Source organism: Pezoporus flaviventris, unplaced genomic scaffold (assembly GCF_033815535.1).
Source record: "Pezoporus flaviventris isolate CSIRO_AGI_PZ_B2104156 unplaced genomic scaffold, CSIRO_AGI_Pfla_v1 ptg000007l, whole genome shotgun sequence".
Classification (NCBI taxonomy): domain Eukaryota; kingdom Metazoa; phylum Chordata; class Aves; order Psittaciformes; family Psittacidae; genus Pezoporus; species Pezoporus flaviventris.
The window spans coordinates 4,856,934-4,873,562 of record NW_026892555.1 but is presented as its reverse complement, the minus strand read 5'-3'; positions in this window follow the sequence as shown (position 1 = coordinate 4,873,562).

Genomic DNA, 16,629 nt, shown 5'->3' with positions numbered 1-16,629 from the left:
GCTATTAATTTGAACCTCTACTTCAGTGAGTACATACAGTCCCTAATACATGTTTTACTGATATTTTCCAGTAAGAAAATGAGCATAAGTACAAATGTTTGAGACAATACGAACCTACAGCATTGGGTTTTCAAAAGTGTGACAGAGAAGTAGGTCACGGAATAAACAAAGACAAACATTTTAAGAGGTTTTTAAATAGAAGTTTCAAACTTTCCAAGTAGATTTGGGAGAGAATATGAATATAACCTTACTTTTTAAATTCCCATTAAAAAATGCAGGTTTCACAGTAACAAAAATGAAAGTTTTATCTTCTTACAACACTGCCACGATAATTTTCCCATGCTGGTTTTTCCTCACTCTGGCTGCAAAAATATTCATCACTAACAGCTTCCCACAGTCTTTTCAGAACGATTCTGAAATTCTACCAAGAGCTCAATAGGAAGAAGGGCAAACTTTCAAGTATTTCTTACAGTAGATGAGAAGCAGTTGCATTTTCTGGAGTGTTGCACTGAGAGCACAAAACCAGATCAACAGAAAGGTCAATGAGAGCTATGTAGGAAAAGACCATCTTCAGCAAAGTGCCTTCAGTATATACCCAGTCTCGCAAATACACTGGTATCAGTGCCTATGCAATTTGGCAAGAGGGAGATTTGTTAGTCTTCCCAGAGCAAATCTATATGGAATAACAAGGGGAAAGGTGGAAAGGAAAGGCATGCAACTTAAACTTTACCTGCTTCAGTTATCAAGAGATGTTCACCAGCTAGAGCACCTGGTTCATAAGCATTCAGCCACATACAAATGGAAGCCTGTAAATGCTTTCCTGAATTTTTCTGCAGAGGACTGATTTTGCAGATACCAGGCATTCCTGCAGAGACCTGACTAGTATCCCTGGATTTACCTTTGCTCAGCCAATTTACTCTACACAGACAACCGGCTGCCTTTGTTCCATACAATCTTTCTGTATTCCTCACAAGTCAGTAGAGGTTTTCCTAACACCACTATCAATACAGCACAACACTAGTCAGAGATAAGAAAAACAAAGTGATTGTAAACATATCCCTTTTACAAAAATGTGATTGTCCTGATCATCTGAGAAACAAAAGCTGCTCTTTCAGAGTAGTGACAGAGCATTTAACACTGCCAACTGCAGATGAAGCTGTTCAGTACAGATCAGGCCACGGCTAAATTGCAAAATGCCTTGTTCTAGCAGGGCTCTGCCTATGGCAGCTCTGAATACAATCCGAGAGAGTTTGTGCCAGCCAATGCACATGGGCTGTAATAAAAAAAAAGCTATTAAACACTTCTTGAGTTGCAGTCTCAACCCTTGGCTCCATCTTAAAGGACATAATACAGCAATAAGCAGCAACGTCTTGCCTGCAAATATGTTCAAGCGATCATAATGGGTCTTTCATGTAGGTATTTCAGCTAGCAGAGGGATGTTATTTGGGAAGACCGCCTTGGCTTTCTGTCTGTAAATGAGATTGTTACAGGGAATTCTTTACAGCATCACCACCATCACTTTGAATTTTATGTTTTTTTCTCTAGCATGAAGTCTGGTTCCACTTGCTCTGAAAGAAAGAGAGGTTATCAAGGCATCTTAGTTTTCATGAGTCTTGGAACACCTCCACTGACTGACTCACAGATCCTCACCCTACAGTTCATGTTCTCCATGACTTCGAGGCGATGCTGTGGAGGCTTCCATGTTTCTTTTCCTATCACATGCTCCTCACAAATCTATTAACTGCTGATTTGAACAGGGAGGAAAAAATAGCTATTGTAAAAGGCTGTGTTTGATTATATGGAAATTAAGGAGTTTGGGGCTTACTTTTTTTAATTACAGACACCATATTTGACAACAGTTCAAGAAAATTTCTGTTTTCAGCCTCCCTTTCAAAGTTATTTTGGGTAAAAAAAATAAAATACATTAAGAAATTGGTTTTTTGTATTCACTATTTTGTATTAATTTAATAGCATAACAACACAGGATCACAACACTAGAGCTTCTGTTGAATTATGGCCAAGCTTCTCCTAAAAGGTTGACCTCCCTTCCCTCTCTTGATCACTATGGATTTAATCAATACTCTGCAACTGCAACACAAGGTTAAATTTCGCACGTTCTTAAACTTAAATGAAAACACCTAGGTTCTTACATTTAGGCTGCAAGTTGGCAGGTTCATTCCACAGAAACTTTTCTATCTCTGCACATAGCTAAAACTCACACCTTGGCTCTCCTTACCTCACTGACTAGCAACAGCCTTTTCCCTGGCCTTGATGAATGCAGTCTTCCCATGCTTATTTTCTACCTGGCATGATGTTTTACAGGCCAATTTCCTAGCCTGCCACAGGGTTATTTTATGTTTCAGTAACCCTTTACCCATCTTATGTTGCCAAAAGCAGTTTGAACATTAACCTTTCATCTCACTTTGTGCACTTTCCTCAGTTCATCCCTCATTCAGCATTAGCATGAATCACAGCTCACTAAAGTTTTCAAATATTGTTTTCCTGTTTGGCCCTGGTGTTCTGTCTTCAAGCAATCTTCCAGAAACATCCACTGTGCTATCTTATTACTCTCCTTCAAATACTTCCTTTGCCATGACACACTTCACAAGCCTTGCATGGTTTGTTAGAAAAAGCAGAGGACTCGCTGACACTCATATTAAAAGACTTGATATTTCACAGATATGATATGATACAAAAAAGGTGCAAAATTCTACCATCTGCCCTTTGGGGAGGCTTGGGTTAAATAGCTATTTTCATATTTCATGCTTTGCCGACTACCTGTGAAGTCTTTCCCTGCAAAGACGACTTCTGTTTCACAGGACATATCAAAACATCTGAATTTCTTGCTAAATAGAGTCATCTGGAATGAGGTTGAGTCTTTAGAGAATTCTCTTGTAGCAATTTGGAAAACAAAAGATGGGAACAAAACAGACTGGTTGAATCCACAAATATCATGAATGATGTTGAAACCAGAGGTATCTGGTTTTAGTACCAGGTACAATCAAAACCCCATTTTCCAAGCACACTGGTTCAGTCTAAACACTTATAGGCATTCATCAGGACATCAGATGTCTGTCTCACTGGGGAAAACTAATCAGATCTGTTGTTTCTGGTGAGGCAATAAAGCCCAGATGCAGAATCCTAATTCTACGCTTTCTCCTCTAGTTATTTTGAGCACTGATCACTGGGAAATGAACATAACCGGGCTTTTTTGATATAAAAACATGGTTACTCTTGTAAAATAGTCCTTAGAGGTCTAAGGGAGCAGAGTAGGACAAATAAAACGGATGTTCTCCCCATGGCATTTTCCAGAATAGCAAAGCTTGTGTTATCTGCAGTCAACACTTCCTACCATTTTACTCAAACATTGAATCAAACAAGGATGGAATTAAATCATGCATTTTCACTTCTTCACCCACGAAATATACTTTCATATACAGAATCCTTCCAAGTACATCACTGAGAGCCAGACAGCATCTACCCGACACTGAGTCTGTGCAATCAAGTCTCCATTGAAAATACAAATATAGACCTGGCTGAGTGACTGATAGGCAAATTAGTTCTTGAGCTAAGCCATGCAGGATAAGCTTGGCAAAGTAAGAAAGAATTTGCTATCTTCTAGAAAACCAAGGAAAAGAAAAATACAGAAAGGTCTCAGTTCAGAAATCACAGCTTCATACAATTCTTCTGTAAATACAGATGCAGAAGAAGTTTGCCTTTGATGTCTTTGCCAGAAAAAGCAAGAAACCATGTTCATTATTTCGGAAGAGAAAAACTACAGCTTTTTTGCATAGAGGGTCTTCATTGTGCTTTCGAGGAGCTAAGACAAACCCCAAAATATTGGTCTTACTGGAAATGTATTGCACTTAAAAATGTTCAAGAGCCAGATTTCCAAGAAACCCAGTCCCGAGGCTGTAGCCTAACCTTGAGATATGGGCTGTTCTCACCAGCTCTCATTGATTTTAGCCTCTGAACTTTTGGCTCACTCTCAAGGCTAATAAATTATTTCTGAGACTCCTCCTGAAGGTGTGTTGAATATAGGGCTATACTTCATATACCGCTAGTTTGTAAACTATAAAGAATCAAGCAACACCTCCACCAAATACTTCTTGCAAACAGCTATGTCATTGCTAGCAATTCTGTCCTCAATGAGCAAAGCAGGTAGGAAAGAGTAATTCAAATTTATTACAAGATTTGACACCTAGGTGGATAAGCACAGTTGATATATTGGTTCGTTTAGTATAGTAGACACCTCTGAGGTCAGAAGATAACATGATTCACTAGCTTCCTCTACAAAAGTATCACCAGTCTCAACCACTTAACTATCAATATACCATCTTTCTCTAGATGAAACTGCAGATAGAAGGAAGTTTAGGAGTAGGAAGATTATGAGAGTTTTACTGCTGTTTCATGTGTGTTTATCATTCCTCAAACAAGCACATTTCTTTGCAGGTCTCCAGCAAACCCCAAATGAATCAGGTAGCATTTTTAAGTTGGATCAGATAGAATATTTAAGTTGGAAGGGATCTACAAAAATCATGTTGTCCAACTGGACGACCAATTCAAGGTTGACCAAATGTTAAATCATGTTGTTAAGAACAAATACATTGAACATGACTGGCCCTAGAATTGAAGAAAATGATGTCCAGCTGCCAGACACATGTAGTCTCATTCAATACAACTCTTTGAGCTTTGCCTTACAGCCCAGCACATCCAGCATGAACCCACTCATGCCACAGCTGGACAACTTTCCAGAAGGATTCTGTGACAAACAGTATCAAAAGCCTTAGTAAAATCCAGAAAACTACATCCATGAGGCAGGTGACTCTATCATAGAAAAATATGACAGGACTTTCATTTTGTGAACCCACGTTGACTGTGCCTGATGACTGTATTATTTTTTAATTGCTTTTCATAGCATCCATTAATCTTCTCCACAATTTTTCCAGGATCTGAAGTTAGACAAACAGGGCCATAGTTCTCTAGGTCTTCGCTCACATCCTATTTGTAGATTGGAATAACATTGGCTAGCTTCCTGTCACCAAGGATCTCCCTAAACACCTAAAACCTTTGGTAGATGATCAACAGAGGTCCTACCATAACATTTACTAGCTCCTTCAGAATTCTGGGATTAATCCCATCAGGACCCATGGACTTGCAATTTCAAATTTGCAAACATTCCCACACTTGTGTTCTGTGATTCAGGGGACTGAGCAGTCCAATAAGGAACAGCAGTAAAATGGAGTGCTAAAGTTTCAGTTTGCTTTCACTGGTCTCTTGAGCATATCACCTTTCACAGTCATCCTGACAAAAAAAGACCTCACTCAGGAAGTTTCATTCTTATAAAGCCAGCAAGAGGCAATAGCAGAGCTCTCAAGAGAGCAAAAGCAAAGCAGCTATTTACATCTGAGTGAAACTATTTGAGAACTCCTGAGAATTGCCATAATATTCCAAAACCTTTGAAATAAAATTTAGAAAAACTTTGGAAATTCTTGTTTTGCTTCAACCTATCTGATTGATTTTTTTTCCTTGATGTCTCACCTAAATAATAATCTCTTCCACTGGAATCAGGTTCCTCAGACAAGAAAAGCCATGAAGTTGATCAGATCTTAGCAATAAGCCCTTCTCACTCATAATACTTGTTGGTCTCGTTTGTGTTGCCTTTTTCTTTTTCCTTAATGTTCTATATGTGTCAGAATAGTTTGTACATTCACAGTTAAATGTATGTGGGAAGTTAGCACTGACCCTGTGCTCAGGAACTGTCAAATTAGTAAAATTTGACAGAAAGGTACAATTCCCTCTCTGATCCCAGAAAAAAAAAATAAAATAAACTGCTAGTGCCACATTCATTATTAATGAAGAATTTTTATCCTGTCTTCCTTGGGATCTTTGGCCATGTGAAGGGAAAAGTCAAACCTTTGTCAATCCTTGCTCTCCTAGCATGCATCTGAGTGGTACTGGCGCTTCTTCTGTGCTCTCTTTGAATTAAAAAAGATGTGTTTCTTTTTACGCCTTGCTATTTTCAAAAGTAACCCAATGGAGAGAGCTAAGTGAACTGCTCTCTTTGTCCCCATCAGCCTGGCCATCATCTGGCCTTTGATTCCAAGAAACGAGGGATGGGGCACAGCATCAATAGACATTTCATATTTTGTAATATATCACTTCCTACTCTTTAAGCACACAGCTCCTGAAAGGTGCTAAAGTGTTGATTTAAAACCTACAACTTTAAGTATTTTTCTTTCCACGAAACAACCCTCCTGGTTTGTTACAATCCAGGCTTTTCTAGGCTTCAGTTAGGAAACATGTTCCTTTGTGCAAGGAATTATGGGTTTGGGGTATATGGTTTTGGTTTGTTGGGTTTGAGGGAAGTAGGGTTGGGGATTTTGGCTTGTGGGTTTATTTGTGGGAGGGTGTTGAATCAGGACTGAACAGGAGCATTAGGCACCACAGAGCCAAGATGAATAATTTGGAGCACACAAGTCTGCATGGTGTCAAAGTGAGATGGGGCAAGTTCAGCAAAATCAACTGAGGAAGCATAGCAATCAGTTGTGACTCAGGAAGTCTCTGAAGGTGAAAATAGCACAAGGCTGAGACAGATACCGCAGGAAAACACATCACAACACTACTCACCCCTTTGTACTTCTCCCTAGAGATCCACTTCAAACCCAGAGCCAACAAAACCTCTGGTCTTGCACAGTCTGGTTATGAGAGTCTAGTGAATGGCTGATATTTCAACATATGGAAAGAAAAACAGATGTTAAATGCCATCCAGCATCTACTGAAAAATATTGGTTTTGAATGAGCCCTTCTCAAAACAGGGTTGAACACTGAAGACGTATCAATAATCTTCTCCGAACTTTCTCGAGTCAACTGGTAGTGAGAACCCCTTTGGAATACAGGGACTCTGATCCTCTAGGACTTCTGCCAGAGAGATGGTAAACAATCCTTGCATTGTCAAAGGTAAGCGGATTGTACAGTGCATTGTTGGGTCAATGCCAGAGCACACACTCCTGCAAGCCAAAACTGTCCCCTCTGAAACAGTCTTTGTACTAGCTCCAAAATAAAACTTCCCATGCCCAGGAAAACACAAATCCTAATATCTTCCACCAGCTGCTGTTCACGTTTCTCTTCATTTCACAGTCAAGCAAAGGTGTCTTACAGGATGAGCTTTCTACAGGAGCAGAATTAAAGCCAGGATCTGGACAGTTAGGTTTATAAATTAGAGAAAGTCAGGACCTGACACTCACTCTCTTTCCTGTGTCAGGGAAAGGTGATTAAGTATTGAAACAATAAACTTAGGTATATTTGTCATTAAATGCACAAATTCTATCAATTGATGGATGTCTTTTCCTAAAGTAGCAGAAATTATTGAACAAGGCTTGGAAGTCTTTTGGCTTACTTAACAGTGATGGTTAGACAAGAACACACCAGTTCTATCTGATTGGAAACTGTGTTACTGGGGAAATTATGTATCTGTCTCTTCATTATGAAGAGATGATAAATTCTTTAATAATGCACTGGGCTTAGCTGGCAGAGTTCACTTCCTTGCAGCTTGTTGGTGCTGCGTTTTAGATTCCTAACCAATACTGATAACACATTAATATTTTGTTTTACCTATTGCTGAGCAGTGTTTGCTCAGTGTCAAGGCCTTCTCTGCTTCCTGATCTAACACCCTCCTCCCCAATAATAGCTTGGGGGGATGCACAATTAGCTGTGGGGGGGGGGGGGGGGGGGCAGGGGATGAAAGCAGGCAGATGACCCTAACTAACCAAGGAGATATTCCATGTCATAAAGTGCCATACTTAACAAGAAGGAAAAAGAGGGGGATGGTTATGTTAGCTATTTTTTGCTCAAGAAGCGGAGAGGCATTGATCAGTCAATGGGAGATGATACGTCAATTGTTTGTTTTCTTTGCCTTCTTCCACTTACCCATCACTATTTAAACTTTTTTAATTAATTATTCTTTTCAGTTTTTATCTCAACCCACAAGTTTTCTTGCTTTTACTCTTCCTTTCTCCTCCATCCTCCTACTGGGAGGTTGGAAGTGGGCAAATAGCTGTGTGGTGCTTAGCTGTTTGCAAGGGTTAGCCCACAACAAAGGGAATGAGTTTTAGATTCACACATTGTAGAAAGCAGTGTAGGAAAGCCTTGGGCTTGTAACTTACCAAAAATTAGCAGTAATCCTGGATTTTCTACTATATAAGCCTGTGAAAATTACAGAAACTTTTGTTTTTAATTTTCAAGATCTCAGAAATCTTAACATCTATCAACAGAGGTCCACAGCCAAGACTATTGTACAAAAGGGTACTTGATGTAGGTGGATCCATTTTCACAGGAAGAACCAACCACCTCCAAGTAACAGGCTCAGAGCATTAAAAAATGTGATGGATTTGATGCAAATCACCTTTTCCCTGCTGAATAGTTAGGTTAATCCATCCTCTGAAGTAGTCAGGCAGTTGGTATAGCTGATCCTTGTCGATTCCTTCCAACTAGAACTGTTCTGTCACTGAAGACAATGAGGACTGAAGATCACAGCTCAAGAACATGTGTAGCAGCAGAAATCCATGAGACAGGATGATGGCTAGAGAGAGGGAGATTCTGCCTTAACTTAGACTAATTTGGACTGCAACTTTCTACTAGGTGGCTTTTCCTACATAAGTAACTGGAAAATTTAAACAAGTCCCTCACACAAACAAATATAGGGAGAATGGGACTTGGAGAGCTTCACCAGGGCCATGAAGCTGGAGCAGGTTAATGAAAAGCCGGTTCAGAGAGAAAGAGCCATGAAAGCAATTTGATTTCTGTTTGATTTTGGCTACTTCCTACTGAGCAGGAAAAACAGTGTAAATATAAATTAACATCAAACTAATGTGATTTAAACACAAGCCTTCAACAAGTGCTTGAACGGAACAATGAGGTGGTAAAACTTACTTTGTGAACTAAAGGATTAAGAGGTCCAGGGAGATCATTAAGGTAAGCTATGTGTAACTTAATGGCTATGTCAGTCCAAGGAACTTACTCTGTGGTGTCCCTAAGCAGAAGAAAACCAGATCAGGAAGGTCAGAACAGCTGGGGAAAGGCAAGTAAACTGCAAGAACGTACACAGTTGTAGGCTAAAAAGGAACGGGAAAAAAAAACATTCATTATTTGAACAAATATTCCAGAAGGAAAAATATGCGTCAGATAGACCAAGACAAAACTCAAAAAAGAAGCCTAAGAACTTAAAGTTTTTGACAGCAGGCCTTTCACACTCAGACCTTACAGAAAGAACTCGTCGCTCTGAATGAAAAACATCATTCAGCAAAAGATAAATGACTTTCAGGAGATAGGACAGACTCTGATAAAGAAAAGACATGCGATGATGGGAAGGAGGATTTCATTTTCTCATGGAATATAGAGTGGTCATGGGAAGTGTAGGATGCTACAGCACCCTGTCGAGACAGCCAGTTCTAAACAGACAAAGCCCAGTCTGAAGGTGAGTAAAGATGATGAAAGCCTATGAGCTCCTTCAGTGTTACTAGTAGAGCCCTAACACAGTGCTTGTATGGAAGAGGCAGCTGAGTTGCCTAAATGTAGCACAGCTTCCTATTTCCTGTATCCCTAATTATCCTCTCAAACACTTCACTGCTGGAGCTTTCAGACTGCTAAAAACTACACAGTCATGAGACAAAGTGGGAGCACTGGGAGTGTGAAGAGCAAGTGCAGGAGGGCAGGACACACAGTTCTCCACCATCCTCATCACACCAGGAGCTCAAAGTTAAATACAAAATGAGACAAGCATTGTAAATGTTATTACAATGGATAGGAAAGTATGGACTCCTTGATGCCCTAACAGGCCTAGCTTAGCCACAAATAGCCTCAACTTTGCGTTAAGTGCATTGTCCCATTCAACTCCATCTGCCCATTTTTATCCTTGCAGCTAGACAGGAAGCTCGTTGGCACAAGTATATGTTTAGTCACTTTTAAAAAGGATTTCTGTGTCTAGAAGGTTGTCTATCTTAGTAAGTCTGTTAATACACGCTACCTTTTCTTACAGGTCTTGCGTTGCTTAAATCCTTAGACTACAATACTAATTTATAACTCTATATAAAGGTTTTTTCAACCCTTGAGACAAGTTTCCTTAGTAAAATCATAAAAATGAACAGCCCTATTGTAACAGTCATTCTTAGAATTACAGAAAAAGAATCATTTAGGGTGGAAAAGAACTTTAACATTAGAGGCCACCATAGCACTGCCAAGCCCAACACTAATCCATGGCCCTAATATCTTCACAAACGATTACAATTCATTCCTAACTATGAAGCTGTAGACCATCATTCTTTGTCCTGACACTAGAAATTTGGGTTTCATTTATGTTGCTTTATGTCCAGTTTCTGGATGGGGGAAGAAATACATACACCATTAGAAATCAAACCCCTAAAGCTGAGTTTGAACAGGCCCTTTGGCGGTGGTTTTAGCTCCAAGTACTTACTCTTAATGTGAATGATTTTATATAATCTCTTTCTGTTGTTATTACCTGGCTGAGTTTCAGGAGCAGAGCAACCACTTAGCAAATGAGATATTTCTAAATAGAAAGACAGAGGAGAACAAGAAATTTGTTATCAGAGACAGCCCTGCATTGCCTTGGTGATTAAAAAACTAATGACCCCATACCTGGAGCCAAAAGTCTTTATTGTCCTCTCCTGCTATAAATCAGCCAAGCCGAATTCAGTCCAACTAATTATGATGCCTACAACCTACAGCAGAGCACGCCTTATGAGATTGCTGGTCACAAGAGGTGATCACTCTTTGGAGCCTCGCATCGGAGCTTGGAGATGGACTTTGCAGATCTTCCTTTCAACCAGGTCAAACTATGAACGTGTAGATCTGGGCCATCACACAGGTCCTGGATAAAGTCTGGTGTCATTATGGAAGCATTAGAAAGAAGGATTAGGTTTAACAGGGGATGTGAGCTGCAAAATGATGCTGGGAATGCAGACAGTAAAAAGCAGAAGAAGCAGAATCTTTGCTGAGACTGTGTCAGTCACTTAAGCCTTCCTCCTGAATTGTCCACTCTTTAACAAGATTTCTAACTATAGGTATCACCCAACCAATTTATTCTCAGCCATCTATTTAGTCATTCTGCAGTGCTGCTATCATCTTCCATTTAACTACATGTGAGAACTGAAACCACCTTCCACCAAACATGCATCAGCCAAAATCACATTTGAAATGTTCCCCCACCTCTGAGAAAGCTCAGATAGCTCTGCTTCAGTCTTTCCAATATGAAATTTTGCCCACAGATTTTCCTTGACATGGATATCAGACACTGACTTTTTAGGGGTGGCTTTCAGATAGAAATGTTTTTTTTCCATTTTCACTGTACACTGCAATTCCTGCTATGGAAGTGAATTTTTCCGTTAAAGTACTTTGCAATTCCTTTCAACAGACATACATCTATCCATCAAAATAAGAACCTTCACATCTTTCTGAAAACCTACCTCTCACTCCCACAGATAAAGTATTGCCAAAGCCAAATCTCGGTATTTCCCCCCAGGGCCTTTACTTTTCAGTATTATTGTTTTTTTAAATCAAATTTATAGGTGCCAATTATAGAAGCTTTGTCAAAATATCTGCAAGAGGGAAAGGGGAGATGCGCGGAAAAAGTAGATCTTGGTTATCAATACCATTCCTTCAATCCATTCCTGTAAGATCTTTTTACTATCTCATAGCACTCCCTAGGGAAATACCTCCTTAGAAAATGGACTTCAGTGAGTTCAGAAAAGCATTACTGGGTGGAAAACAAATTTTGTAGTGACTTACACAGTGGTACCAAATGTGCCAATCTGCAGCCTAATGAGCTGCTGTCAAAGTCCCCTAAAGACTGTACTGGCCAGTGTCCAGAGCTCCAATTTTAGGGAAAACCACCATGTCTCACTCATACCCTTGACCTCAACTTCAGCCTAGAGATCTAGGTGAGAGCAATCTCTGCTTTCTTCACACCACAAACTCAAGGAGTGACCCAACTGTCACCTCTTAGTGCTCACTTGAATATGCAAGTAATTCACCATGCATACTCTCACCCTCCATCAGAGGTTCAGAGTGACCCAGAGAAAGAAATAAGCTGCACATTAATTAAATCCACATCTGCTACAGCAAGTACTGCTGCTGATAGCCCTGCAGAGAAAGAGGACCCCAGGCCATTAGAGAGAAATTCACTTGATTTCCTTCCAGTGCTGCTGACTTAGAGCTGTCTCCCCTGCTCTTGATCTCTATCGCTTTGGCTTGCTCTCTTGACCCCATCACTTCAGGCTTTTTGATGGGCTCATTTTCAGCTGAGTTCTCTCCTCCTTATTCAATGCCTGTCATATTCATACCTGTCTCCTAAGTACAACAAGAACATACTTTGAAACCATGACTCCCTCTCCATGCATTCAAACTTTGATGGCACAGCCTGTTTTACAGATTTGATGGCCTTAATACTCTGTTTCATTGTGTGAGATGTGTTAGTACCTAAAACCAGAGCCATGACATGGACTGAAACGTTAACTACGATTATTCACGGGTTGTGGTTGTTAGCACACACTCCTGGTGTAATTAGAATGTCAATTAGTAGCCTTTCAGGCACACTTAGGAAAAGCAATTGGCAGGGGCAATTCCCTGAGTCAATGTGGGATGAGGGAAGGGGAGGAGGAATTTAGTCGTGTGGATACAAACAACCCCTCACTATTTGACCTCTGGGTTGGAGACCAATGCCTAGCCTGTTTTATTTAGCAGTGCAGCAGCACTCTAGTTTCTTCTATTTTCATTGAAAGCTATCTTGATGTCTTTACATTGGATCCATTAGCTGCTGGATGTGATCTCATTCATCTGTTGTGACAAAGTACCCTCCTTTTCTTCCACTGTTACACGAGCTCTCATTCAGTTGTTCTATGTTGTAACTCCCCTATCTTCTTCAACAGATCACCACTGGTCATCTCTCCCCAGGACCAGCCCTCAAGTTCACCCTTTTTGCAAACATGGGCTTTCCTTTAATGACAAACACTCACTCAGCATTTGTGTCTGTCTCCCAGGCCTGGCAATTCCCAAAAGCTCAACAAGCCTCTGCCCAATTTTGTGTTCACATCTCCATGCAGGCCGTCCAGCAGCCAACAAGAGGTTCACTTAACCTTCATATCTGGCCAATCCATTTCCAACATTGTGCAGCAAAAGCAGAGAACTCCAGTACAATTTTCAGTGGGATTTTCCAACAAGATGGTCTATACAAAAAAAATAATTAAAATAATCAGGCCCCTCAACTGTTTCCTCCATCCTTCTCTCATCACCAATTAGCATCTTCATCTGTGATGTTTACTACAGCTCAGGCAGGAACTGGATACAGCAATTGATTAGGATCACAGACAGCTCAATGCATGAAATTAATGTTGGTACCTTAATGGCCTTTTCCTCCCTTAAAGGTATCTGTTAACTAACCACCCTTTTTCTCCCACAGCCAAAGTGCAACATCCTCTCTGTTGCTTTCTATGAGGCATAAATTCTTTTATTTCTTCTTTTTTTTTTGCAGCATCTAGCAACACGGGTCATGCACCTCAAGCCTTTGACCAGCTTTTCTCCATCACCACAGCAGCCTTCGGTTCTTTGCGAGGTCTTCATTCCATTATATTTGGACTGATCATTTAGGAAATGAAACATCTCTCCTGCCTAAAGCTCAATATTTGTCACCCACATAATGACTTTTACTGCCTGCACCACCTTTTTATCTCCTCCTTCCCACAACCCTCTCCCACAGAACAGAGCCTGCTTTTCTTTCTTCACAGCTCTTTCCTGAATCACTCATCATATTCCACACACATTTGATAAATGTTATATTATAATCTGAACCTGATTTGATTGAAAATCAAATCCAGACACACAGCAGACTTGATGACTGTGTCATAGGAGGCCCATGTTTATTTTAAAGTAAATACATGTTTACATTTCTAAACAAGCACCCTGAAACTCACAGTATTTTGTCCTTCAGAGGTGTCTCATCTGCATTTTCTATGTTCTTTTCAAAATGAAAAGACAGGCTTATATTTTTCCTTTATTGCTCCTAATATCTCATAAGATGTACACCCTGACTCTTCATGTTATGTTCCTGCTTGGTTTTATTTCATATTATACCAGCATTGATTTGACACTGCAATGATTGTTGGGTGAAGCTATGGAGTGATTAAGATAAAGATAATTGATTAGAAAGTACTTAATGATGCTGGTTGTATTAAGTGACTGGAAAGTAAGGCAAGTTCTAGTGCTGTTTCAGAAACCGAGGTATAGTAAGCAGAATGCAGACTAATACTTTCACATCATATCAGAGGGCTTATATGATTTTAATTCTTCCCAGCACTGCTCTTGTTCTTCATGGAAGTGAAAGGTTCTTCTATGATAAATTCACCACTATGTTTATATTCTGCTATTAATTAATTATATTCAAAAAGTAATTAAAGAAGTTGTTAGCTATATTGCCACTTGTAACTACTGAAGGTATGTTAGCCTTGGTACTATAGCCATTCCAGTTTTCTGGGTATATATCTCTAACAAAGGGACATACAATAATGCATGGCATACTTCAATTCTAACACACAAGTCTCAATTTAAGAGAGGGCAAGAAATTATTCTATCAAAAATCAGCTTCTCAACCATCACAAATCCTCTGCTCTTCTGTCCACATTTACTTTACCGTAGACACCCTACCTTTGAAGCAATATCCACAATAATAGCAACAAAACATGCCCCCTTTAGCTTTTTAAGCAGCAGTCATTATAATGGCTATGTACTCAAAACAAAAAAGCTATGGTCCCAGGCAGCAATGCCTCTTTAGAGAGTTCAGCTAAAAAGAACAGAGTTCAATTCATTACAGTTTCATTTCTGGGAACTGTAGGAACTGTTCGTACCAAACCTAAGTGTTAAAATATCTTAACAAGACACTGGAGGATACAACATAGATTACAGCATACAAGTGGACAGCAACTACAGCACATCTACTTGAATCTCTGCAAACTGCAAGAGGAATCACCCTTTGAAAGTGCCAGCAAATCTGCATGCCTGCAGCACATGACACCATCTGACCAGCATGGTCTTATCTTAGTCTTTGAGACACTCTATTCATCTCCTAAAAATACAGCTCTTCCCCAGGTTTTATACCTATTTTCAGTCTTTGTGGATGACAGTGGTGCAGTAACATCTTCAGCAAGGACAACCTGTCAGGCACACACCCACAACCATTCTAATTTGGGTGTCATGAAGAGCTGCATCAAATACTGTCTATTTTAAGGATGCATAGTCCCCCCCCACCCCTCCTAGATGCATTCCTTCATCATGCCCTTGCTCCTGCTGTGATCCAGTCTTTTAATAGTCATATGGCACAACCCAGTGAAGTCTTCCTAATGCTGTGCTGCTTCTCCCTCCAGAATCAGTGCTGCTTGACATGAGGATTTAAGGGTTGCTTAAAACTTAACAATAAGTAAATAGATAAAAACATTAAAAGCATCAGGTGTCCCTCGTCTCCAATGAGTAAACCTGCTTCTCAGATGTTGGTTTAGGAATCACTTGGGGACAAGCACAGCTAGCCTGTAATGCTGCAGAAAGGCTGACAGTAATGCAGTTAGACATTCCCTTTGAACAAACTTGGCTGCTGGCATGTATTCTGATCTGAGACAGTACCAAGAGGACAGCTCAGACAAAATGCCTTGAAATTCAGTGCCCGTGGCCCTGCCTTTGCCCTGCTGCACTGTGTAGCAGAGAATGGTGACAGTTCAAATGGCTGGCAGATGAATTCACAATACATTAATATTTTGTTAGAATCCTGCCAACTGTGTCTCTGGTCTCAGTGGGAACCAACCAACTGCTTCAGCTACATTTGGACGGGACAGCTGCTTCATCAAAATACCCCATCTGTGGATGGTTTTGCACAGTGCACAACATAATAATAGCCTCTTCCACTCCTTTCCAAACGAATTTTTCGTGCTGGAAAAGTCTAGTTTGATCTGCATTTGTTCAGTCCGCAAGAAAATACAACTTTCTCAAAATCTAACACAGAGATCATAAATTTTCTTTGTAAACCTTATGGCAGCATCACCAAGACCTGGCTCACGCCTTCATTCTGCCTCCAGAAGTATGTAGGGATTTATACATTTGAAGGTACTAGTCCAGCCACCATTGTGCACCCTGGCAAAAACTGCAAGGCAGCCCCTGAAGGTTGAATTATCTCACCTTGAATAGTTTCATAAGTCCCTAGCTGTGAAAAGACTCCTGCTTCCTTGAAGGAAGCTCCTGATATTTCCTCAGATACATGTGGAGTCAGACACAGGAAAATCAGCTACAGCTTCAGTGAGAAAGAGCTTCCTTCTGACTCCCTTGGAAAAGTAATACAACCTGCATGTATATTAACTCATCGAATATCTTCTTTGTCATGTAGAAACTCTACTTCCCATTCCACAAGTCTGGATCCTCCGCTCCTGTTAAGAGCTTGTTGACTCGAGACAGAGATGAACAAGATTTGAATTTTAGTCCAACGTGGTAGCACTAAGCCTCTTTGACAACCAAGCAGCCCGGTGCAAAGCCACAAAACTTGGTGTCAACTCTGACATGCAGACACAGCATTACAGATAA